Genomic DNA, 26033 nt, shown 5'->3' on the forward strand with positions numbered 1-26033 from the left:
GACTGGCTTTTTACTTGGAAGATTCAAGAGTTGTTGCTTATAGCTATAATTTGTTCATTTTTATTGAGTAGTACTCCATGGCATCCATGTACTACCAATTTGTTGAATCATTTCATGGTGAAGGTCATCTGGATTGTTGTCAGTTTTTGGCTATTAGAAATAAACCTTCTGTGAATATTCATGTAGAGGTTTTTCTGTGAACATTCCAGTTTTCACTGGGATAAAAGTATAAGAGTATGATTGCTGCGGTGTATTGGATACAAACTGCCAAAGAGTGTTTTCCATAGTGGTTGTACTATTTTGCATTCCCACCAGCAGTGTATGAGAGATCTAGTTTTTCCACATCCTAGCCTGCAATTGGTTGTTACTTTTTTTTTTTTTTTTTACTATTTTAAAAACTATTCTTACAGATAAGGAGTATATCTCATCATGGTATTTCATGTTAGTCTTTTCCTAATGGCTAATATCTTGAACATCTTTTCCTGTGCTATTCAACATCTGTATATTCTCTTCATATCTGTTGCCCATTTTCTAACTGGATTTTTTTTTGTAAGTATTGAAGTTTGAGAGTTCTTTATATGGATCCTTTTTTGGATATATAGTTTGCAGGTATTTTCTCCCATTCCATACCTTGTCTTTTAATTCTAACAGCATCTTTTGCAGAACAAAAGTTTTTAATTTTGATGAAATCCCATTTATTATTCTTTTATGGATTGTGCTTCTGTTGTGAAGTCCAGGACTTTTTGGCTATTTTTGTATCCTGAAAAATTTCCCTTATGCATTTTTCTGAAAGTTTTATAGTTTTGCATTTCCGTCTGTGATCCATTTTTTTTGAGATGGAGCCTCTGTCATCCAGGCTGGCGTGCAGTGGTGCCATCTTGGCTCACTGCAACCTCCACCTTCCCGGTTCAAGCGATTCTCCTGCCTCCGTCTCCTGAGTAGCTGGGACTACAGGCACATGCCACCACGCCTGGATAATTTTTGTATTTTCAGTAGAATCATTTAAAATAGGATCCCTGTATGTTCAGCTTCATTGATTATTATTTTTAACATTTCTCCTTACAGATGGGATTTGAGGTGACACTTAATAGGATGTCAATACATAGTTAATAGAAGTAGAAAATCAGGTCCAAGGAAAGAAGTGAAGAAATATATTACTTTTAAGTAATTTAACATAATTGCTGTGATGAAACATCAAATTTAGCTAAGCTTCCTGGGAGCCAGAGTTTTCATTACCCTAAATGAAGAAATATGTCACAAATTCTCCAGAAGAGACAAATATTTTTCTTGCATTAAATCTTAAATAAGCTGGATGTGGTGGCTCACTCCTGTAATCCCAGCACTTTGGGAGGCTGAGGCAGGCAGATCACGTGAGGTCAGGAGTTAGAAACCAACCTGGCCAATATGACAAAACCCCGTCTCTACTAAAAATACAAAAATTAGCCAGGCATGGTGGCAGGTGCCTGTAATCCCAGCTACTCAGGAGGCTGAGGCAGGAGAATCACTTGAACCTCAGAGGCGGAGGTTGCAGTGAGCCGTGATAACGCCGCCATTCCACTCCAGCCTGGGCAACAAGAGTGAAACTGCATCTCAAAAAAAAAAAAAAATCTTAAATAATTTCTAATGTGCGCATTGTTTATGTAAGAGCTGTTGAATAATGAATGGACAGTGTTGTTGAGAACAATTTTACAGCACATATTCTATAGCTGTCAAGATCTTTTTTCATGAGTTTTTTTGTTTGTTTGTTTTTGTTTTTTTTGAGACAGGATGTTGCTCTGTGTCCCAGGCTGGAGTGCAGTGGGTTGATCACTGCAGCCTGGGTATCCCAAGCTCAAGCAATCTTCCCGCCGCAGCCTCCCAAGTAGCTGGGACTACAAGTGCGGGCTACAATGACTGGCTAATTTTTTTTTTTTTTTTAAGTAGTGATAAGGTTTCACTGTGTTGCCCAGGCTGGTCTCGAACTCCTGAGCTCAAATGATTCTCCTGCCACAGCATCCCAAAGTACTGGACTTTAAAGGTGTGAGTGACTGCATCCAGTTGATTTTTTTTCTATTTAAATAATAAAAAGAGAAGGGTAAAATATACAAAACACTCAGGGAAGATAAATTATATGTGAGGGTAGGCTAATGTAGTTTACAATGGTAGATTTTTTTGTTTCTAACTTGACCTAAAGATAACATAGACATAGCCATTTATGGAAACAGTATTGCTTATATCCCTCTAAACATCATTATTCTAATTTTGATTTTTGCTACGTGAGTAACAGACAATTTCAGGACTTTATTTCCTAATGAAAGGATGACATACTGGAGTTCTGTTTTGCTTTTTTTTTTTTGAGACAGAGTCTCCCTCTGTCACTTAGGCTGGAGTGCAGTGGCCCAATTTCAGCTCGCTGCAACCTCCACCTCACAGGTTCAGGTGATTCTCCTGCCTCGGCCTCTCAGGTAGCTGTGATTAGAGGCATTTTCCACCATGCCCGGCTAATTTTTATGTTTTTGGTAGAGACGGGGTTTCACCATGTTGGCCAGGCTGGTCTCAAACTCCTGACCTCAGGTGATCCATCCGCTTTGGCCTCCCAGAGTTCTAGAATTACAGGTTTGAGCCACCGTGCCTGGCCATGTTTTGCTTCTTGATGCAAAATCAATTGAGGAAATGGTATGTTTAGTATCATACTAAGAAAGTTGAGAAATATTTATATTTACGTAGAAGTCCCTTTCTTCTCCACAAGGGCTACTTGCTATTATTATAAAGTTTATAGTTTATTCAGGAGTCAGGTATAGATCTACTCCTGGCACTTAATGCAAGTGCTTTGAAGACCCCTGAAAATACTAAAGAATATGAGGAGATTTTCAGACTTCCTAATAGTTACCAGTCACATCTGTGCTATAAAAAAAATACTGAGTCCCAGTCCCAGGAAATATTTAATTTCAGGCAGGGTAGTGTCTCACTTTGTTTGACTGTAGTAGCTAAAAAGCAAGCAAAAAACCCCACTTTCTGGTAATTGAAGGAGGTGAAGTATTGACACTAAATGGTTGAATGTTGGGATATGAGTGCTGCTGTCAGACATAATTCCTCCAGCTAATGTTCAGCCATTCCTTTTTCACAATAAGTTAAATACCTGGATTAGTTGTCCTTTAGAAAAACTTTATTTTGAAGTAATTATATATTTCTAGAAGAACTGCTAAATAGTTCAGAGGATTCTTATGTATCAACGTCTTATATAGACATGGTACATTTATCAAAACTAAGAAATTAACCTTGATAAAATACTATTAATTGAACTACAGAGTTTAATTGAATTTCATCAAGTTTTCCACAAATGTCCTCTTGCTATTTTGGGATCCAGTGTAAGAGACCATGTTGTATTCAGTTTTATGTCTTTTATTTTTTTAATTTTCATTTTTGTGGAGACATAGAGTTTTGCTACCTTGCTCAGGCTGGTCTCAAACCCCTGGCCTCAAATGATCCTCCTGCCTAGGTCTCCCAAGGTGTTGGGATTACAGGCGTGAGCCACTAAAGTATGCAGGAACCTAAAATATCTGCCCGGCCCAATTTTCAGGTATTTCTCCCCTCCCCTGAGATGGAGTTTCGCTCTGTCGCCCAGGCTGGAGTGCAGTGGTGCGATCTCTGCTCACTGCAGCCTCCGCCTCCCAGGTTCAAGCGATTCTCCTGCCTCAGCCTCTCGAGTAGCTGAGACTACAGGCGTGTGCCATCACGCCCAGCTAATTTTTTGTATGTTTAGTAGAGACGGGGTTTCACCGTGTTAGCCAGGATGGTCTCGATCTCCTGACCTCGTGACCCCCCCACCGTGGCCTCCCAAAGTGCTGGGATTATAGGCGTGAGCCACCATGCCCGGCCTCAGGTCTTTAGTTTCCTCCAATCTGACAATTTCTCAGTCTTTCCTTGTTTTTCATGACTTTGATTTTTGAAGAGTACTGGTTGGATATTTTGTAGAATGTTCCTAAGTCTGGGTTTTTCTGATTTTTTTCATGATTATATTAGATTGTGGATTTTTAGAAAGAATATCACGCACGGGAAGTGCTCTTCTTACCATATGAAGAAGAGGGTATGATATTAACATTATTTATTACCGGTGATTTGAACTTTGATCACTTGGGTAAGGTGGTGTCTACCAGGTTTCTCCACTGTAAAGTTACTATTTTTTACTTCTCCATCATGCATCTGTTAGAAGGCCAGGTCACCCTTAGGGTGAGGGGAGCTAAGCTCTGCCTTCTTGAGAGAGAAGTACCAAATAATTTGCAGGCATGTTTAAACCACCACATAGATATTTTCGGGGAGATAATTTGATACTATTTCTCCTTAAAGGTTTGACTAGTAATTTTAGCATTCATATGTAATTTTTTTTTTCCTGTAGGATCAGTTGTCTTTTAAGGAGTATGTCATTGGCATATGAAAGAGAATATGGCATAGTAAGAGGGCTTATATCTAGTTCATGTAAAAACTTAAGCCAGTAAAGAATAGTAAAAAGGGGCAATCAAATACAGTCACTTTACACTTTTGAAATTCATTTGATCTATAAGATTGTTCTGGATCTCAATTCTTGCTGTGCTGTTAAGAAGGTAGATTTTGTGAAGGTACTGATCACCAATCAAGTGTATGCTGGACTGTAGCTGGATTTTATATAGAGACTAAATGCTGGTGACACGCCAGTGGAAGCCCTCAGTTTAACCCCATTAGTGAATTTTTCAAGTGAACATAAAATTGGTATGATGAGGGGGATGCTAATTCTAAAGACTGCTGGCCTCTTAAGTATCTTTCACATCTTTTTCCCTCTCTGGCAGTTTACCTTATTTGGTATTTAGACTACTTGGACTATTGTGTTTCTCTCTCTTGCATTAGAAATAAGTTTCATGAGGGCAGGAATTTTAGCTTTGTTCTCTACCTCACTACCTTGAGCAGTATCTGGCACATAATAAGTGCTCAATAAGTATTTGTTATGTGAATGAAAAAATAATATTAAGATAAAGAATTTCAGTTGAATGAGAAATGTGTCATGAGGCCTTGATACGTTCAGTTAAATAACTTCTGTAATTTTGAAGTTGGAAATGGTGTGTATTTTTAGGTCCTCTGCAGAGACCCTTGCAGTGAGTAGTAATTCAGTAGGCTTAGTCACCATAACTATTTTAGAGCAATATTTCCTAAACTTTTATAATTTTTGTAAACTTTTGACCTCAATTAAATGAAAAACAAAAAATCAAGGAATACCACCTCAATGTTGAATTTTCAAAATAATGGTACTTAAATATCTCCATTCATAAAGCCATGTATAAAATCCTTGTTTTTAGACTGTGTACAGTTATAACAGCACAAGTTAATTATATATAATCTATAACATTTATTTAAATTTTCATTAATACCAAATTCATATAACAAATGATGTTTTGCTGAAATTTAATTGGAGGTTGTATCATGACTGATTCATTTGTGTTTGACACATGTATGCTGTTAAGTGTCTTATGATGTTAATTTTCCTGTCTTTCTCTTGGAATTGTTGCAAGTTTTGGACAACATGTCATCGTGGATTTACTTTGCAAGTTTGAATCTGCATGTTTAGATTTTCTACTTGTGTGATTTTCCCAATAGGATGTAAATACAATTCAGACATTAGGACTCATGTTCTGTGGGATGACTCCCAGACAGATGGCCCTAAGTATAATTGAACGGTATACCTGAAAAGTCAGGAAACACAGGATACTCTTATTTTTATATCTGCTATATTTTCATATAAAGAATCATTAGCTTTTTTTTTTTTTCCCCCAACTTTCGGACCCCTTCACTGGTGCTGAATTTGAAGCAGTATATTCTATTAATCTGGGGGAAAAAGCACCATATATATACTACAGAGAGTCCACAAAGTCTGGAATAACAGGTTAAATACTGTATTATACTTCTAAAATTTTAATTTTTATTTTTTAAAGAGATGGGCTGTCACTGTGCTTCCCAGGCACAAGTTCAATGGCTATTCATAGGCATGATCATGGTGCATTGCAGCCTCAAACTCCTGGCCCCAAGTGATCTTACCACCTCAGCCTGCCAAGTAGCTGCGACTATAATGAGACCATGGGTTGGCGCCACTGCTCCTGGCTTGTGTATTTGTTATGCTTTTTTTTTTTTCTAGATTAACAATTGGACTTACTGTTTAAACTTTGAGATACTTTCCCTGAAAAGGTATATGGAAATAGAAGAAAAATATAATGAGCATATTGTATGAATATGTAGCTAGCATACTTTAAAATTTTTTATGCTTCTTGACTTTACAGATACCCTGTATATTAATTTGTCTTAATTTGAAACTCATAGAACTTGTGGTTTACAGTTTAGTGAATACTATTAGCTTAAAGGATCTTATCCAAATGCTTTATTTAGATTGAGATGATTCAGAGAAATAAGCCTTTCAGACATGCTTGCGCTTAACTTTTGTGGGTCTAGGAACAAGAGTACAAATGGAGTCTCACATACCGTACATCTAATTTAAAAGTTATAAATCAATCTTAAAAAAGAACTTGCCAAAAAAAAAGTTTCGTCCTCCTTCCTTCGTAAGTATACCATAATAAGTCCCTGGGAGGCCAGGTTGGAATTCAGTATTTTCAGACTTGTTGGAGTTTCTCGTGTCAGACTGTGGTGGTAGAAAGTTACCATCTGGCTTCTGCTCCACAGCCCTCTCTGCTTCTCCTTTCTCCACTGCTCGTTACCACAATTAAGAGTATTTGGGCAGACCTGTATAGACATCCCAAGCAACATGTTCAACTCTGTTCACACCCTCTGCATACAGTTGCCTCTTGGTACCCTTCAAGCCTAAGGATACACAGTCTAGTTGGTATAGTTTTCCTTCTGGAGTACTGATCTGGTGAAAGAGGCTTTGGAAGCTTGTTGAGGGCTGTTTGGGCAGATATTTTAGGTTCTGCATACCCATAGAATGATGTAGCATTAGGGGAGGAAACGTGCTCCAGTTAGACAAGTCCTCTTGGCGCAGTAGACTCCTTGCTTCATGGGGAGGGTTGTATAGCTGGAGTGGTACCCCCTAACTCAAGGAATCCAGGGCTGGAGCCACTGTTGTTTAGGTCTAAGGGATCCATCTTGCTACATTTCTGTTTCCTGAAGACTACAGTGGTCATCCAAGTCACAATACTCTACCTTGGGAAAATTCAACTGGGATTTATTATGCTTTAAAAAAAAATGTAATACAAACGTTGTGGGGAGATTTGATATCAATTATTTCCTAAGTTTTTCTTGATAGTTCTACTTAACCTACCCAAGTGAATTTTTTCTTTGTTGTTTTGAAACTAGAAGCTTACTGATATTAAGACATGGATTGTCTGGGAATAGTTTTTGGTTGTCAGTCCTTTGATATAAAACAGAGATGGCACATTCATAAGCCAACATGTCTCATATTGCATATAAGCTAGGAATGTTTAGGCTGTGGGGGATTGTAGAACATTAATTCGACATTCTTTTGTGCCTATGCATGAAATTAGACCCCCTCTCCCCCAACATTATAGACCTGGATTCTTTTTTAAAATGTAAAACTTACTGATTTCAGAATGTTGGTTTCCTTACACTCTCTACTCCCCTACACTCTCTACTCCCCTACCCGCTACCCCTTTTAAAACTGTGGTGACCAAAGAACACATCAGCTGCAAGTTGGGTTTAGTTTGCTGACTGACAGTTGGGTAATAATGATGTGTGGAGGGAATCAGCTTGTCTTTGATTGAGATGATATATTAAAAGTGCATATAATTTACCCCCCACCCAGATTGTTCTCCTCTCACCCCCAGATTGTTCTCGAGAGTAATACATTTTGAGAATAATCTGTGGGGGAGAGGAGAAGGAAAAAAGAGCTGAGCTGCAACTCCCGTTACAGAGGTTGTGTCCTGTGCTTGAAAAACACGTAGGAATTGGTGAAGATTAGTCTTTTTAGTCTATGCATTGACTCTTGGGAAAGTATGTTGTGTAAGAGATGAGAGTAACAGATGAGAGTACTATACTGTGTTAGAAAGTGAGGGAGCCCTTTGTTACATGTAAGACAATCTTGCCAGTCCAGTTTTGGTTACATATGGACCTGAGTACATCAAATTTGAGGATTCAGTTTAATGAAAATGATAAACATTGTAACATTTTAGTTTGATTTTTTTCATAGTGCTGTAAATACTACTTCATGCTGTTTCTTTTTTGTTAATTTGCTTTTATGAATATATAGCCGTTATCTTGATAAATATACTACAAATGTGATTATTTATTGAGGTTGGCATGTCCCACAAAAGTTTAAAAATTGAGTGTGAAACAAGTTTAGCAGGAATATCTTTGCTCAAAGAATGAGCAAAGTTTTTCAGTTTTTCAGAACTGAAAAAAAAAGTGCATTGTAGGCCAGGTGCGGTGGCTCACGCCTGTAATCTCAGCACTTTGGGAGGCTGAGGTGGGGGATCACTTGAGGTCAGGCGTTTGAGACCAGCCTGGGCAACATGGTGAAACCCTGTCTCTACTAAAAATACAGTAATTAGCTGGGCATGGTGGTGGGCGCCTGTAATCCCAGCTAGTCAGGAGGCTGAGGCAGGAGAATCGCTTGAACTCGGGAGGCGGAGGTTGCAGTGAGCTGAAATTGCCCCACTTGCACTCCAGCCTGGGTAGCAGAGCGAGATTCCGTCTTACAAAAACAAAACAAGAAAAACAAACAAAAAGTGCACCATAGATTCTTAGGACAACTTTTATGTTAAAAAATGTCTTAAAATGGTTCGGATTTTTAAAAAATGCCAACCGTTTTTTTCTAAAGAAAATTGTGCTGGCAAATATGGGGGCCAACAAGAATATTTAGGAATTTTTGTGTCTACAAAGTATGTGCTGAATTGGAAACACTGAATTTTTTTAGCTTTTGGCATTGCTTCTCAATTGCTCTAATCTGCTTCTTGAAAAGAAAATCAACTCTGAGGGGCCGGGGATGGTGGCTCATGCCTGTAATCCCAGCACTTTGGGAGGCCAAGGTGTGCGGATCACTTGAGGTCAGGAGTTCAAGACCAGCCTGGCCAACATGGTGAAACCCCATCTTTACTAAAAATAGAAAAATTAGCTGGCCGTGGTGGCGGGTGCCTATAATCCCAGCCACTTGGGAGGCTGAGGAAGGAGAATCGCTTGAACCTGGGAGGCAGAGGTTGTAGTGAGCCAAGATTGTGCCACTGCAATCCAGCCTGGGTGACAGACTCCATCTCAACAAACAAACAAACAAACATCAGAATATAGATTGATATATGTGTTTCTTTGAGAAAATTTTCTCATATCCCAGGTGATTTTGGCTATCGGACAAGAGGTAACTTCAGGTCAGTAAGTTGTTAGAATTCAGTGACAACTACAATGGTTTTCCCTTACACGAGGCTTTGCCTTCTGCAGTTTCAGTTACCCACAGTCAACTACAGTCCAAAAATATTCAATGGAAAATTCCAGAAATAATTCATAAGTTTGAAATTGCATGCTCTTCTGAGTAGAGTGATGAAATCTTGTGCCATCATGCACCATCCAGGGCAAGATATGAATTATCCCTTTGTTTAGCATATCTATATATGATACCCGCCCATTAGTCACTTAGTAGTAGCTGTCTCAGTTATTAGAGCAACAGTACATGGTGTATATAGAGTTCGACACTATCTGTGGTTTCAGGTATATTCTGAGGGATCTGGAAATGTATTCACCCCTAATAAGGGGAGACCACGGTATAGCAAGAAGAGTTCACATTTGTCCAATGTGATATTATTAGAATGTGGCTGTTGTTAGATATTAGGAATGCTCTCTGTGGTAGAGTGTCTACTGCATTATTGAATCCGGTGGTAGTTGGGGATTAGAAACTGAAGGCCCTTCGGGGTGTTGTGTGTGTGTGGTGGTAGTGGTGATGTTTTTTAAATGCCCATATGGCATGCATGCATGCATTCATTTACTTATCTTTTTACTGAACTGGGATGATTAATAATCATACAGCATTCTTTCAGGTGATTTTTTTTTTTTTTGAGATGGAGTCTCGCTCTGTCACCAACCTGGAGTGCAGTGGCAGTGTAATGTTGGCTCACTGCAACCTTTGCCTCCCAGGCTCAAGCGATTCTTCCACCTCAGCCTGGGACTACAGACACGCGCCACCACGCACGCCCAGCTAATTTTTTTACTTATTTTTTTTTTTTGGTACAGATGGTGTTTTGCCATGTTGCCTAGCTGGTTTCGAACTCCTAGGCTCAAGCAGTCCACCTGTCTCAGACTCCCAAAGTGTTGGGATTACAGGTGTGAGCCACTGCCCCTGGCAGGAAAAAATTTCTTCAAAAGAAATTTCAACCTTCAAAACAAAAAGTATATAAACCTGAACACAAGTTGTGCATTTGGAAGAATCTGCTCTAGTCTGCCGATATTTTTTCACCCTGAAGCACAACATAGCTGGAGTTGGATTTCTGGTGAAGACTTTAATAATTCCACTTGGAGATGACATTGTCATATCACCAGTGATCTCCACAATACACCTGAAACGGGGATTTTGAAAAGTGCTGGGATTACAGGTGAGAGCCACCACACCTGGCCTTCTTTAAGGTAGTATAACCATGCTGCTATTTGTGTATGGTAATAATATTACAAGCAGCTTAGAATGTAGTTGTTTGGATGAGTCAGAATATATTTAACCAGTCACTACTAAGGTATATTTATTTAGCACCCTCTCCCATTATTTTTTGCTATTATAATTTAACCCTTTTTGTGAAACTGTGGTATGTATGTCTAGGTGTATTTTTTAGTACAGATCGTCCCCAATTTAGGATGGTTCAATGTAGGATTTTTTTACTTTATGATGGTGTGAAGCAATACATGTTCAATAGAAATCCTACTTTGAGTACCAATACAACCATTCAGTTTTTCACTTTCAATACAGTATTTGGTAGAGTACGTGATATGTTCAACACTTTCTTATAAAATAGGCTTTGTGTTGGGTGATTCTGCCCAACTGCAGGCTAATGTAAGTGTTCTGAGCGTGCTTAAAGTAGGCTAGAGTAAGCTATGATGTTTGATAGGTTACGTGTATTAAATGCATTTTTCACTTAAACCTATCATAAGTGGAAAATATTTCATCGGGATGTAACCCCCATTATAAGACAAGGAGCATCTGTACTTTTTCTGAGGATAAATCTTTAAAAGTAGACATTGCGTGTGCACATTAACTTTATTTATACGTGTTGTCAAATTGTCATCAAGGACATTTATACTATTATATGCTTCCACTAAGAGTGTGATAATCGATGTGTCTGTATAATGCTAGCTAACACGTGGTGTTACCAGTTTTTTTTTAATTGCCAATCTGATGGAAATAATGGTAATTTGATCACTTAAAAATTCATCTAATGAGGTGAGCAACTTAAATATTCTTTCTGGTTTTATTTCATTTCAGGAGTCGTGTTTATTGCCCTTTTTTCATTTTTCTGTGGAGGCCATCTTATTGATTTGGAAGACGTATTAATACTTAGATTCTTTGATTTCATAACTTTTAAAAACACAGTTGATAGTGTCCTTTGTCATATGTTTTATGTAGTTTAATATATTTTATGATTTCTAGCTTTGGTCATCTTATACAAAGTGAAGTCAAGACTCATAGAATTTAATGTAAGAGCTGGAGATTTTCATTTGGGGTTGGTCCATGGACTTGTAAGTATTCTGAGGATGGACTTCATAGTTCTCCAATACAAATTGAATACAACATTGGAATTACACATAAATTTTTATTTTTCTGATGACAGGTTCAGTCAAATTCATCTGGTTCTCATCATATGACACTTATGACTGTGTGCCCCCTTTTATATAGCATATATATTTAAATGCCCCTTTTTTCTGTTTCAAGTGAAATTCATAGGTAGTATAATCTTCCAACCCATACAAAGAATTTAAAAGGAGAAAAAGCAACATGATTTTTTCTTGACTGGAACAAAGAACACGTGACAGACAAAAATGTTAGAATACTTTGCCATGACCTCATTAGAAAATATTGTTAAGGCTTTGCATTGGAGTTAACCGGAAGCTTCAAAAAGTGTTGATGCCTGTTTCTTTTAAAATTAAACATACAGCTACATCAGTTCCACTCCTAGGTATTTGCCCGAGAGAGGTGAAAACATGTCCCCAAAACGTATAGGGAGATTTATAACAGCTTTAATAGTCCACAAATTAAAACAACTCTGCTGTCGGTCAGCAGAAAGAACAGATAAACAAATTGCAGTATATTCATACGCTGGAATACTACTCTGCAGCCAAAAAGAATGAACTACTTTTTTCATGATGAAATGTATATGAATGAATCTCTGAAACATTGTGTTTAGTGAAAGAAGTCAGATACAGAAGAGTACACACTATATGATGGATTATGTTTATATGAAGTTCAGAAATGAGGCTATAGCATTAGAAATATGAGGAATGATTGCTTGTGGAAAGTAGGGCATTGACTGGATGTGAGGCAGGAGGGTACTTTCTCAGTAGTGGAACTGTCCTGTATCTTGATTGGGGTGTTTATTACTCCAATAGAGTTGTACACCTAAGACCTCTGCATTTCGCTATACGTAAACTTTACCTCAGAAACAAACAATGAAACAGAGCAAAAATACTGATGCCTATGTCCTACCTTCTAGAGATTCTAATTTAATTGGTTAAGGGTGTTGGCCTGGGCATAGATGATTCTCATGTGCCGCCAGAGTTAAGAATCACTGATTAGATGCTTTTGCCCTTGGATGTAGGCTCTTCATGAATGCAACTGCTACTCATGCAGATTGACAACCAAATTATAATTAAGAGAGGCATTGCTATCCTTGACAAGATTTTTTGAAGTGGAGAGACAACACTTGGGGAAATTTCAAACAAGTTTAATCTTCCCTTAATTTACAGTCTATTAAACTAGTGTGTAAAAAAACTCCTTCCCTTTGTCTTTATATGTGTACAGTTAGGTTCTAGGCTTAGATAATTATAAAATTTTTTTCAGCTTCATGGCTGGAGGACATTTGAAAGTTGGTACAGGATATTAACCACCACTGGCCTTTGGCAAGTCTATTCATTGTGACAACGAAAATGTTTCTATGTATTTTCAAAATGACTCTTTTGACAACCACTGACTGTCTTAATTCCCTAAACCTCCCTATCCGTATGTGTTTAATTTCCATTAAAAGGGAAAAATTTTAAACATTTGATTAAAAACCTTCTTAAAACATCCCAATTTTAGGTCCACAATTCCTTCTGTGTAATTCTGAAATTCAGAAATTCCTGAAAATTGGACTTTTCTCTTTTTTTGCTGTCTTCACTTTGCTCCCAGTTAAAAGGGCTTCCTGAAGAGGGCAGGTGGCCTTAATTATGCACAAGCAAGTGTTCTGGCACTATAGCCTCACCCCTGGGCATGAACTTTTTTCCCTAATTCGTTTGGTTCATAAAATGTGACTTATGCTGAACTGTGATGTGAGGCTGATATTGGTGTTTATTTATATCGTTTTCCCATCAGAGTTAATATTTGTAAATTATACTTCCCTGCAGCAGTATTTTCCAAAATGAAAAATTCTCAATTCTGAATCACATCTCCTGGCCTGAAGAGTTTGGATAAGAGATTGTAGATCTGTATTGCCAGTGTAAATGTATTAATTGTGATTGTTAAGAGCAGGAGTTTTTAATTTGTGGATGATCCATGGACTTGTAAGTTAACATTAGCTAGCAGTTAAAGTTAGTGAAAATGCTGTTTTTGAGGGGGTTGGGAGGCTAATAAAGAGCATCTAGACTTATTTCCATTAGGAAATTCCAGCTTTATTTTATAATACTGAGTATGACTATTGATGACTTTTTTTTGTCAGTTCTCTTATTCTGTAGTCTACTTTTTTTACATTTGAGGTAGAGAATGTGTGGTGATGAATTTTAGCTATCTTTGGTGGGGAGGGTGCTTTTTGGTTTTGAGAGCAAGTGGTCAATTTGACTGACATGATTCCTGTGCTGGTATCATGGGAGCATACAGATGAGTCACTAATGAGGTGCCTTACATAGTACTGTATCTTTTTGGTGCTGCAGAAAGCTAGTTGTCTGACATTTTTTACCACAGAGTTGTTGTAAAACCAAGTAAGGTTTCTTAAAAGTTGTATACATGTTAAGTTAATATTTGAAAGAAATGCCTTTTAGAGTAATTACTAGAGTGCTTGACTATGTCGCATTTTTTAAAGCTATGTGGATATAAGAGCAATTGTTATTTGTAAATGTATAATGTATATTAAAGATGATATCTGAATAAAGAGAATCAAGAGTGAGTGCTTTTACATTTGAATGCAAAAGTTCTATAGGTCAGTGATTTCCTTCCTGACTTGTGTCCCAAAATGTATATAAAATGTGTTTGATTACAACATTTCTTCTTTTCTACATAAATTGCCACTATGAAAATTTTATTGGGAAATTGGAGAAACTGGCTATTAAGCTACTAGAAAAATGTCAGAATCCATCCATAAGGCTTCATAGTTTAAAATACAGGTTTACAAATGTGTATGTGTGTGTAATTTGGGTGTGGAATAACTAAAACCAAATATTAGGACTTACGCAACGTGAGAGAAGAAACAATGAATTTGTATACTATGGTTCTGCCTAAACCTCCATAGCTTTTTACTATAATATAGTGTGTTAAATGATGGTATATTTATATTTAGACATTTCATAAATGAAGGTGTTTTATATTCCTGCTTTTATATTTAATACTGGGGAGTTAAGTATCTTAAATTATTTTCCCCCTCTTTTAGTAATTTTCATCAGGGCCCACAATTTTCTTCAAACATAAGGCTCATCCTGAGGTTAGAAAGGTAAACAAGTAATACTTGAACTGGCAAAATTATTTTTCCATGACTGTAATATTCTCTGTGTAACTATGCACTTCTAATTAAAGCCTCTTTAAATCTGATATTGTTCATCAATTAACAGTTTGGTTTAGTAATACTAATTAAGGATGGCTCTAAAATTTAAAACTTTGAAAATTAGGATTGTTTCATTTAGTCTAATGCTTTTGATTTGTAATTCTTACAGTGGTTGTTCACAGGATATTAACTTTTCCAGTTACCAGATAAAGGTTTTTTGTTTTCCAGATGATGTCTGTCCTGAGATTAATTTTTTAAAACAATAAAATATACATTTGTCTCATGTGAGTATCAGGTCATAATTCCATTATTCACAGAAGTTTCATCATGTGATTGATTACTTTTTAAAAGATAAATTTTTGATAGAATTAATTAAAATAACTACTTTAGAATAGCTTTTTATTGCATAACAATAATTCTCAGATCCATCCAAATAAAGGTGAATAAATTACTTTTTTATTCTTTTGTTCTTTTCTAAAGTAGTTTCCTATATGCATTGGTTGTTATTATTTGGAAACTATTAACTGAGTAATATTAAATTGGCAACTTTGAGGTAGGATACAACCAAACAAATGGAATTCTCAAGTTATCACTCTGTCAACTATATCTAGAGTTTACTTTTGATCTTTAAAAACTTTACATGGCAGCCTGGCCAACACGGTGAAACCCTGTCTCTACTAAAAATACAAAACAATTAGCTGGGCGTGGTGGCAGGCGCCTGTAATCCCAGCTACTCCAGAGGCTGAGGCAGGAGAATCGCTTGAACCCGGGAGGTGGAGGTTGCAGTGAGCTGAGATCGTGCCATTGCACTCCAGCCTGGGCGACAGGAGCGAAACTCCATCTCAAAAACAAACAAAAAAACTACTTTACATGAAATTCTTAGGGAAAATAAATGAGAATGTATTGTTCCTTTACAAATGAAGATACCGCTGCTGAGTTGTATTTGGTAGTGAAATTTTAACATAGACAAATTTTATTTTTTTCTAAGTGATTTGCGTTTTTGGTATGACTATTTTCTTTTTTTTTTGAGATGGAGTCTCGCTCTGTCGCCCAGGCTGGAGTGCGGTGGTGCGATCTCAGCTCACTGCAAGCTCCGCCTCCTGGAGTATTAAATATAAAAGCCATTCTCCTGCCTCAGCTTCCCGAGTAGCTGGGACTACAGGCGCCCACCACCACGCCTGGCTAATTTTTTGTATTTTTAGTAGAGACGGGGTTTCACCATGTTAGCCAGGATGGTCTTGGTCTCCTGACCTTGTGATCTGCCTGCCTCGGCCTCCCAAAGTGTTGGGATTACAGGCGTGAGCCACTGTGCCTGGCCGGTGTGACTATTTTCTTTCAAGTTGAAAGTCGGGTTCCATGAAACTCTAGTATTAGATGGATTTAGGTGAAGGTTAATACCTCTGATTGTTTGAGGCCTGAAATATAACTAATTAAGCAGTAGTGAATCTCTTACTACATTTGCTTCAAAGCAGCTACTTCATAATTGAACGTGTGTGTCATTAATTCTAGAAATCTGTTAAACATTGATTTGGTGTTGTATCAGAGGAGGATACAGAAGAGGATTGGCACTGACTAGTGGTTTTAAGGCACAATATTGGAATCACCTGGGGAGCTCTATTACATGTACATACCTTGATTGTGTCCCAGGTCTTTTGGAGCAGAATCCTGCTGGTTGGAGAACAGGCAGTGTAGTTTGGTAAAATCTTCAGATAATTCTGATATACTCATTTGTATAAGATTACTGAAATTAATTCTATCCTCAAGGAATATATACTTTGTCAGAGGAAGGAAAACTATATACTTGCAACAACATGGGCTGTGTATAATGACAGCAATAATAATAATGATAGCCAACATTTGTACGACACATATCCTGTGCAGAAGCATTGATTTTCAGGTACTGTAGACATTTGCACTAATCTTGCCTCTCTATAGCTCTTTCTCAATACAGCAGCCAGAGCAGTCTTTTTTTTTTTGAGATGGAGTCTTGCTCTGTCACCCAGACTAGAGTGCAGTGGTACAATCTCTGCTCACTACAGCCTCTGCCTTCCAGGTTCAGGAGATTCTGCCTCAGCCTCCCAAGTAGCTGGGACTACAGGCGTGGGCCACCACGCCCGGCTAATTTGTGTGTGTGTGTGTATATATGTATATATATATATTTTTAGTAGAGATGGGGTTTCACTATGTTGGCCAGGCTGGTTTGGAACTCCTGACCTCAAGTGATCCCCCCACCTCGGCCTCCCAAAGTGCGGGGATTACAGGCGTGAGCCCCTGTGCCTGGCCAGAACAATCTTTTAAAAACTTAAATTAGATATTACTCTTCTTATTTAAAACCCTCTAATGAATTCTCATTGTGATTAGAATAAAATGTAAACTGCCTAAAATGTAAACTGCTTATTATGATTTATAAGGTGTGTACTCAGTCTGTTTGGGTTCTGTGATGTCATCTTGCATAATTGTTTCTGTGTTCATTATGTGGTGGTCACACTGGTGTTTGTTCCCACATCCAGGCATTTATACCTTCTCTTTTGGCTGGGTTGCTTTTCTCCAGATCTATGACAGGCTGTTCTTACCAGATTTGTTTTTCTTTTTTCTCTTTTTTTGAGACGGAGTCTCACTCTGTTGCCCGAGCTGGAGTACAGTGGGCGATCTTGGCTCACTGCACCCTTCGCCTCCTGGGTTCAAGCGATTCTCCTGTCTCAGCCTCTCAAGTAGCTGGGACTACAGGCATGTGCCACCATGCCTGGCTAATTTTTGTATTTTTAGTAGAGGTGGGTTTTACCATGTTGGCCAGGCTAATCTTGAACTTCTGAGTTCAGGTGGTTTGTCCACCTCAGCCTCCCGAAGTGCTGGGATTACAGGTGTGAACCACTGCACCTGGCCCCATTCTTATCAGATTTAACCTTCAGTGAGATTTCTCTCGTTCAATCTGACTGAAGTTGCTCTTCCTCTGATTCCTCTCCCCTTAATGTGTTTTTAGTTCATGGCACATAACACAATCTGAATTTTCCTTATCATTTACTATTGTTTTTTCCTTCTTGGAATGTAAGCTCATTAAGCCCAGACATCTTGTATATATTCAGTCATGCCTGTATCCTCTTGATAAATCCATGGGATCAAATAGTGTCCCTTGAAGCATCATCGCATGCAAATAAAATGACGGTGCAGTTAAGCTCTACTATAACAAGGTATGTTAGGCTTTTTGTGTATATGTTCTCATGTGAAATTACGTTCGAGTTGAACATTTTCTGTAAAATTGTTTAATATACAGTCATGTGCCACATAATGACATTTTGGTCAATGATAGACTGTATAAACAGTGTTGATTTCATAACATTATAATGAAGCTGAAAAATATCTATTCCCTAGTGATATAGCTGTCATAATTTTATAGTGTATTACATGACTCATGGGGTTGTGTTGATGTTTGTGTAAACAAACTTTCTGCACTGCCAGTTGTATAAAAGTATAGTACAGTTATGTACAGTACACAGTACTTGACAGTGACAGTAAACAACTGTTACTGGTTTATGTATTTACTATATGGTAACTTTTATTATCTTTGAGTGTGCTCCTCCATATAAAAAGGTAGGCCGGGCATGGTAGCTCACACCTGTAATCCCAGCACTTTGGGAGGCTGAGGTGGGCGGATCACCTGTGGTCAGGAGATTGAGACCAGCCTGACCAACATGGAGAAACCCTGTCTCTACTAAAAATACTAAATTAACCGGGCATGGTGGTGCATGCCTGTAATCCCAGCTATTGGGAAGGCTGAGGCAGGAGAATCGCTTCAACCCAGGAGGCAGAGGCTGCGGTGAGCCAAGATCGCACCCTTGCACTCCAGCCTGGGCGACAAGAGTGAAACTCTGTCTCAAAAAAAAAAAAAAGGTAACTGTAAGTCATTCCATGACGGGACCTTCAGGAAGTATTCCAGAAGAAGGCATTGTTATCATAGGAGATGACAGTTCCAGTTGTGTTGTTGCCTCTGAAGACCTTCCAGAGGGACAAGATATGGAGGTGGAAGACGGATAGTAATGATCCTGACCCTGTGTAGGCCTAGGCTAATGTGTGTGTTTGTGTTTTCGTTTTTAACCAAAAAGTTTAAAAAGTTAAAAAAAAATTTCTTTTAAATAGGAAGAAAAAAGCATGTAAAATAAGGATATAGGAGCTGGGCATGGTAGTGTATGCCTGGTAGTCCCAACTACTTAGCAGGCTGAGGTGGGAGGATCCCTTGAGCCCAGGAGTTTGAGTCCAGCCTGGGTAACATAGGGAGATCCCATCTCTAAGAAAAAGAAAAAATATTCTGGTTAGCTGTACAGTGTGTTTGTGTTTTACACCGTGTTATTACAAAAGTTAAGATTTAAAAAAAAAAGTTTATAATTTTATAATAAGCTAAAGTTTATTATTAAAGAAAACAAATTTTAAATAAATTTGCGTAGCCTAAGTGTTTATAAAGTCTGCAGTAGTGTACAGTAATGTCCTAGACCTTCACATTCACTCACTACTCACTCACTGACCCAGAGCAATTTCCAGCCCTGCAAGCTCTATTTATAATAGGTGTACTAGTTTTTTTTAATCTTTCATACCATATTTTTGCTGCACTTTTTCTGTGTTTAGATACGTTTAAATACACAAATACTTACCATTGTGTCACAGTTGCCTGCTGTATTCAGTACATCAGCATGCGGTATGTGTTCTTAGTCTAGTGGCAATAGGCCACACCATATAGCCTAGATGTGTAGTAGGTTATACCATCTAGGTTTCTGTAAGTAGACTCTGTGATGTTTGTACAATGATGAAATTGCCAAACAGTGCATTTCTTAGAACATATCCTGTCAAGCAGTGCACAATTGTTTCTTCCAACAAAGATGCCTTTGGTTAATCAGACCTTATACCAATTATTTATTGTGAAATAAACCATCTGAAACTTAGTGATATTATAAACCAAGAAGAGTCATCATTATTACCTATCATGGGTTTAGGGCTTATCTCGGCTTAGCTAGTTGGTTCTTGCTCAGATTCTTATGTGGTTGCAGTTAGATGGTTGCCAGGGGCCATGAGCCAGAGCACCTGCGTGTGACTTCTCAGTAAGACTTGAGTTTCCTTACAGCAAGTGGCTGGTTTCAGAGGGCAAGTGGATGAAAGGAAAAGGGCAAAAGCCTAAGTGGCAACTGTATTAGCCTTTTTATCCTAGCCTTGGACGTCATGTAGCATCACTTCTGTTGTATTTTGTTTTTAAGAAGCATGTCACTAAGACCAGCTCTTATTCCAATGACGGGGAAGAAGATTTCACCTCTTGAGGGGAGAAGTGTAAAAGAATTTGTGGAAAATGTTATACCTACCACGACCTCATTCTACAAAATAGTGGCATCTTGTTGGTTAGGGATTGAGTTCTAAAGTCAGTGTAAATAGAAGGTATCATGATGGGGAGACCATTATACATTCTCTGTCCGGCACGGTGAGGATTTTCTATAGGTTCAAGAAAAAGTCACTGTTTCTTAAGCTGAATATCAAATAAGATATATTTGGCTTGTGTTCAGTGCCTCTCTTGTATGGAAAATATATTTAAGTACTAGAGTAGCATTCAGCAAGGTGCAATTACCAGACTTTGAGAGGCTCTGTGGAAAAGAAAATTGACATCACTATCAAGCTAGTTACAAGACCTACATTTATTGAGTAAAGAAGAAAGGTAGGCAGAATTACTTGTATTATTACTTTTATTTAATTTTAATTAAATTAATTAATTAATTTATTTATTTGAGACGATGTCTCGCTCCGTTGCCCAGGCTGGAGTGCAGTGGCCCGATCTCGGCTCACTGCAACCTCCACCTCCTGGGTTCAAGCGGTTCTCCTGTCTCAGTCTCCCGTGTAGCTGGTACTACAAGCGCCTGCCACCATGCCCTGCTAATTTTTGTATTTTTAGTAGAGACAGGGTTCCCTTTGTTGGTCAGGCTGGTCTCAAAACTCCAGACCTCAGGTGATCCACCTGCCTCGGCCTCCCAAAGTGCTGGGATTACAGGCGCGAGCCACTGTGCCCGGCCTATTACTTTTATTTTTAAATTTGGAGAAATTATATAGCTCAATTCATAAATAAGTAGATGAACGAAGCAACTGCTTTCTTTTCCCAAATCTTTGTTTCAAATAAGAAGGGAAATATCGTGATTGAGAGGTCTCTTCCCTTCTTGTAGTAAAAATAATGCAATACCGTGTTTTAGGGCATATAAGTGAATGAGAGTTGGTATTGACCTTATGCTGCTGTGATATATGTCAATTAAAAAAATGCTAATGTGTCAATTTCGGGAGGATAAAGCAAAAAGAAAAAAATGCTAATATGAGAACAAGCATGCCAGCAAGCCATGGTCACCCCACACCCAATAAAACAGGTAAACAGGAAAACACAAAAAGTACCTGTGAGGATGAATAGTATATATAAAATATTTTCAAAGAAACAAGTTACTCTTATGTATCTTCAATAGAAAGGAAAAACTATTATTTATTCAGCTTATGTATAATTGTTTTCTGTTGCTGATTCAGTTACTTTTGGGAAAGGTAGTACAAGTAAAGCCACTCAATATGGCTTTGTGTTGGACATTCGGGTTTCTTAGAACAGCTAACGAAAATGTAGCTTTTATGCCCTTTGTTTTTTAACATAAAGAATCTGAGATTGAAGAGGTAATGTGTTCAGGATTACAGAATGGTAAATGGTGGAATTTAGACTCAAATATAAAGCAGTATTATTTCAAAGCCAGCTACTTTTATGTTCAGGTATATTGTTTTTGAATTTTCAGTGATTTATTGGTAGGCTTTTTGCTATCTGGGAATTCCTTCTATTAAAATTATATTGTCAAGTGTTGAAATTGCATTGACTCAACTAGTCAATTGACTCACTAGAAATTGCATTGTGTCAACTGGTTGCATTGACACAGCTTGATTTTGTGTCACTTTAAAAAAACTCACCCCCTGCTCCCCCAGGGAGCAAAAACAAATAAAAACCACTTATAAACATAGCTTTGTAGGAACAGTAGTTTCAGATACTGCTTCCTAAATTGTTCAAATATCTTAGCTTTTTAGTTCTGTTTGTTCCAAGGTGGTCATATATTGTTATTTTTCAATAATCAGATTTAGTTGTTTTGCCATTTTTGTTTAGGGAATTACTGTTAATTGTTTTTTAATATTAAGCATGATAAACTTCAGATGTTCCTCTTTTTAAAGACCTGGTTCTCGTATATTGAGTGGTTTCACTTTTGTTACCTTGCCCCAAAGTAATTGAATCAGCAACAGAAGAAAGCATGACATTTTAATTGTCTACATCAAATTACATAATCTGGTGAAGTATGAAGACTACACTGTTAAATTATTAATGACTTTTGTTTATTAAACCAAGCAGTGAAAGAGATGGTATAGGGACATTCCCCTCATATTTTATAAGTCATATTATTGGCTAAATAGTATCAGGATTGTTTTTAGCTCTGCATTGCTAACTGAGTGATCTGTCTAAAACTTAAATTAGACTATGTCCCTCCTTTGCTTTTAAGTCTTAAAAACTGCTGCTTACCAGTCAAAGTCTATATTACTTAGTATGGTATTTAAAGCTTTTAAGTTCTAGCCCCCTTCTGACTACCCTAACGTCATTCCTATATATTTCAAAGCCTATCTTACCGAAGTTTGTCTGCTGGCAACACTAACTACTTTTTTTCTGTATGTAGAGAGATTCTGCACTTTGGTTTATATATTCTGTTCTGTCCTATTAGACTGTTTCCCTTACCACCAGACTATTTGGTCTCCTTTTTCTCCACATTTGTAACTTTTTATATTCTTTTTAAGACGTGCTCTTGCTCTTTTGCTCAGAGTTGAGTGCAGTCGTGAATCAAAGCTCATCGTGGCCTTGAACTCCTGGGCTCAAGCAATCCTCCTGCCTCAGCCTCCCAAGTGTAGCTGGGTCTGCAGACATACACCAGCATGCCTGGCTAATTTTATTTTTATTTTTATTTTTAGAGAGGGTGGTGTTATGTTGCCCAGGCTGGTCTTGAACTCCTGGCCTCAACTCCTGCCTTAGCTGGGATTACAGGTGTGAGCCACTGGGCTGGGTGGCTATCATGTTTTATCTAAAATTAGAAACTCCTTGAGGCAGGGACCATTTATCTTTGTATCTTTAGTGTTCAGCACCTAGTAGTAACTCAGCAAATGTTTGTTTTCTTTCTGACATATTTGTCATATTTGTATTTGTTGTATTTAGCATCAGAAAGCCAAATATGGTCATTCAACATTAATTTGACTGATTCCTTTTGTTATTTTAGTCCAGAATTGCTACCAAAGTGTTTAGGTTTGACCTTTTTGTGCCCATGAAGTCTAGTCGTTTTGATGATAAATCTAAATTGATTGAGGTGTAATGAAAAAGACAGCCAGGTGTCTAGAAGTGACTGTGACAATTGCAGATTTATCTTGTTTGTGCATGCTGGTTTTTTTTTCAGTGTTCAAAGCCTGTGTTGCATCAGGTTTTCAGGTTTAGATTTCCTAAATTTGGAACACAAAGTTCTCTTTTTAGAAGAATAGGTATTGAGCTCTTGAGCATGGGTAGAAAGAGACAGAGTGATTTGCAAAATAATGGAGGATGATATTTATATTTGAATTTTCACTTATTTGAACTTTCAGATTTCAGCTCAAAAGCTTTGGTGTAGTAAAGTATATTAATGAGACTCCTTGAATGAAAGTAACCGAAACCAGTAAAAATAAGGTAATAAGAATGTAATAGTTTCTTATGGACACTCAACAGCTAGAATGCAGTTAGTCTCAGAAAAGAATTAGAACAAATAACTGGAAGGCCATCAGGAATCCAAAATCATCAGTCTTTTATATTTTATATTTTATTTTTCTCTCTTCAGATGAGCATTATCTTTCTATGTCCATATGGTAGAAGGCGGCAGCTCCATAGATTATGGCTTCAGATGTTACAGTTCCGCTAAATGCAGAGACAGACTTGCTATCTTTCAGTCCCACTTACATATCCTGGGGAGAGAGCAGATGATTGACTGGCTTGAGTCGGGTGCCCGTTCCCTTTCCAATCTGTTCCATCTAGGAGGGCAGTGTTACCTGGTACCAAAATAGATGTTAGAGGACCACCCCTTTCAAATGGGAGAATAGCTCTCACAACAGGGCTTCTATATTGTGCAGGTTGCTTATTCCACATGCTGCTTGCCAAGATGTATACCTATAAGGGCTGCAGTTTTAAAATTTGTACAAAGGTGCTTTATGGATTTGTGGTAACCTTTTCTCAGAGAAAGGAAGAGTCATTGTGAATTGGGGGGCTATTCCAAGGGGGTCTGCTATGTCATTTTGGGGGGTGTTTATTGTCCATTTTAGTATTGCCAAACTCTTAGCATTGAAATATTAGATTTCTCTCACCCTTGGGCCAGGGAGTTTTATTGCAGCAAAAACAAAAATCCATATGTATATAAGTGTTTTCTCAATAGGTATATTGACAGTGGACTTACTATGATGTGGAGCTTTGACATTTGTGGACCTGCTGAGGTGTCCTTAACACTCATTGAGAACCATTGATGTTATGCAAATACTATTAAACTTTGCATCTAAGACTTCTTGTTTGTCCTGTGACCTTTGATTATATTTCAACATGCATAAAATACCTTAGAGAGATGGGGAGTGCCATGTATGTGAATGAACTTGGCACTAAGCACCCCATAGTTTCTACAGAAAAATTTAAAGAATATTTGTTACTTAAAATTAAGTACTTTCAAAATAATGTTTGGTTAAGTAGAAGCTTAAATTTTTGTTTTTCTTCTTTTTTTCTCCATATCTGTTACACTATTTCACTTACAAAATAAATCTTCAGCCCTAAGGGATGTTTGGGATAGTTTTATAGGATTATGGATTTTATTCCTAAAATAGATCTGAATGCTACAAAAAGTGAAACTTTTTAAAGATAAGATTGTCATCAAGTGGTGGTATTTTAAAGCTTTACTTATAAGCGGTAATAATTAACCTTTGAAAATCCTGCTGTAATAAGGTGATGAGAGTGATCTAGCTTTATTTGGAAGGTTTTTGGTGTTCCTAATCATTCCCAGCCTAAATTAACCCCAAGGAAAACGAGAACTTCAGCCTGACCTCTCATTATTTTGCCAATTCCTCCGTTTTTTTCTGTTTCCTTTTGGTTCTTTTATTTCTGTTCCTTCTGTTCAGTTTAGGGGAAAGAATAAACTTATAAAGAAATTCACCTTAAGAAATTAGGGCCTTGTCACATATACACCATGGAATACTATGCAGCCATAAAAAAGGATGAATTCATGTCCTTTGTAGGGACATGGATGAAGCTGGAAACCATCATTCTCAGCAAACTATCCCAAGAACAAAAAACCAAACACCACATATCATAGGTGGGAATTGAACAGTGAGAACACTTGGACACAGGAAGGGGAACATCATACACCGGGGCCTGTTGTGGGGTGGGGGGAGCAGGGAGGGAAAGCATTAGGAGATATACCCAATGTAAATGATGAGTTAATGGGTGCAGCACACCAACATGGCACATGTATACGTATGTAACAAACTTGCACGTTGGGCACATGTACCCTAGAACTTAAAGTATAATAAAAATAAAATAAATTTAAAAAAGTAAATTAGGGCCTTGTCTCTTCCAGATTAATTTGCATTTTAATAGAGGATGTATGAAGAGGGACCAGAAGAAATAACTAATGGTGGAATTTCATGCACTGTGACACTCACATCTAGGATTCTCAAATCAGGTCATGCTTTTCAACAGGTCTGGTTCAGTTTCTAGGGCAGTAGACACACTGCATAAAAACATTTTATTTATAGTCACTTTCACTTAAAATACCACTTAAAGAACCAAAGAAATAATTAGTGTATTGAATTGGGTAGGTGGAATGAGGAGTCAGTAGTAAGGCAAAAGGCCTGACCTGAACAAAGGATTTGATTCAGTAGTAAAGTTATATAAAGACAAATTGGGAATAGATTAAGGAGGTTTGGGGATTAAGAAATGTTTTTTAGGTTTTTAAAGGGGAAAGGGAGATAGTAAAATAAATGATTTTAAGGAAAAAAATTAGGTGCAGACTAAATAGAATTAGGTAATCCGTTTGGAATCTATTGTGCTAATACATAAAAGTGGGCTGAGGC

At 37.7% G+C, this 26033-nt stretch overlaps 1 protein-coding gene and 1 non-coding gene across 8 annotated transcripts in view; one reads left to right on the forward strand and one right to left on the reverse strand.

Annotated features, from left to right (window-relative positions):
- Positions 1–26033, forward strand: part of ERBIN (erbb2 interacting protein) — a 150990-nt gene that overhangs the window by 18148 nt on the left and 106809 nt on the right. The gene's annotated exons all lie outside the window — the stretch shown is intronic.
- LOC129037722 (small nucleolar RNA SNORA76) lies at positions 13307–13408 on the reverse strand. Its single transcript, XR_008502947.1, has one exon. It is a non-coding gene; the product is annotated as a small nucleolar RNA SNORA76 (small nucleolar RNA).

Source organism: Pongo pygmaeus, chromosome 4 (genome assembly GCF_028885625.2).
Source record: "Pongo pygmaeus isolate AG05252 chromosome 4, NHGRI_mPonPyg2-v2.0_pri, whole genome shotgun sequence".
Taxonomy (NCBI): Eukaryota; Metazoa; Chordata; class Mammalia; order Primates; family Hominidae; genus Pongo; species Pongo pygmaeus.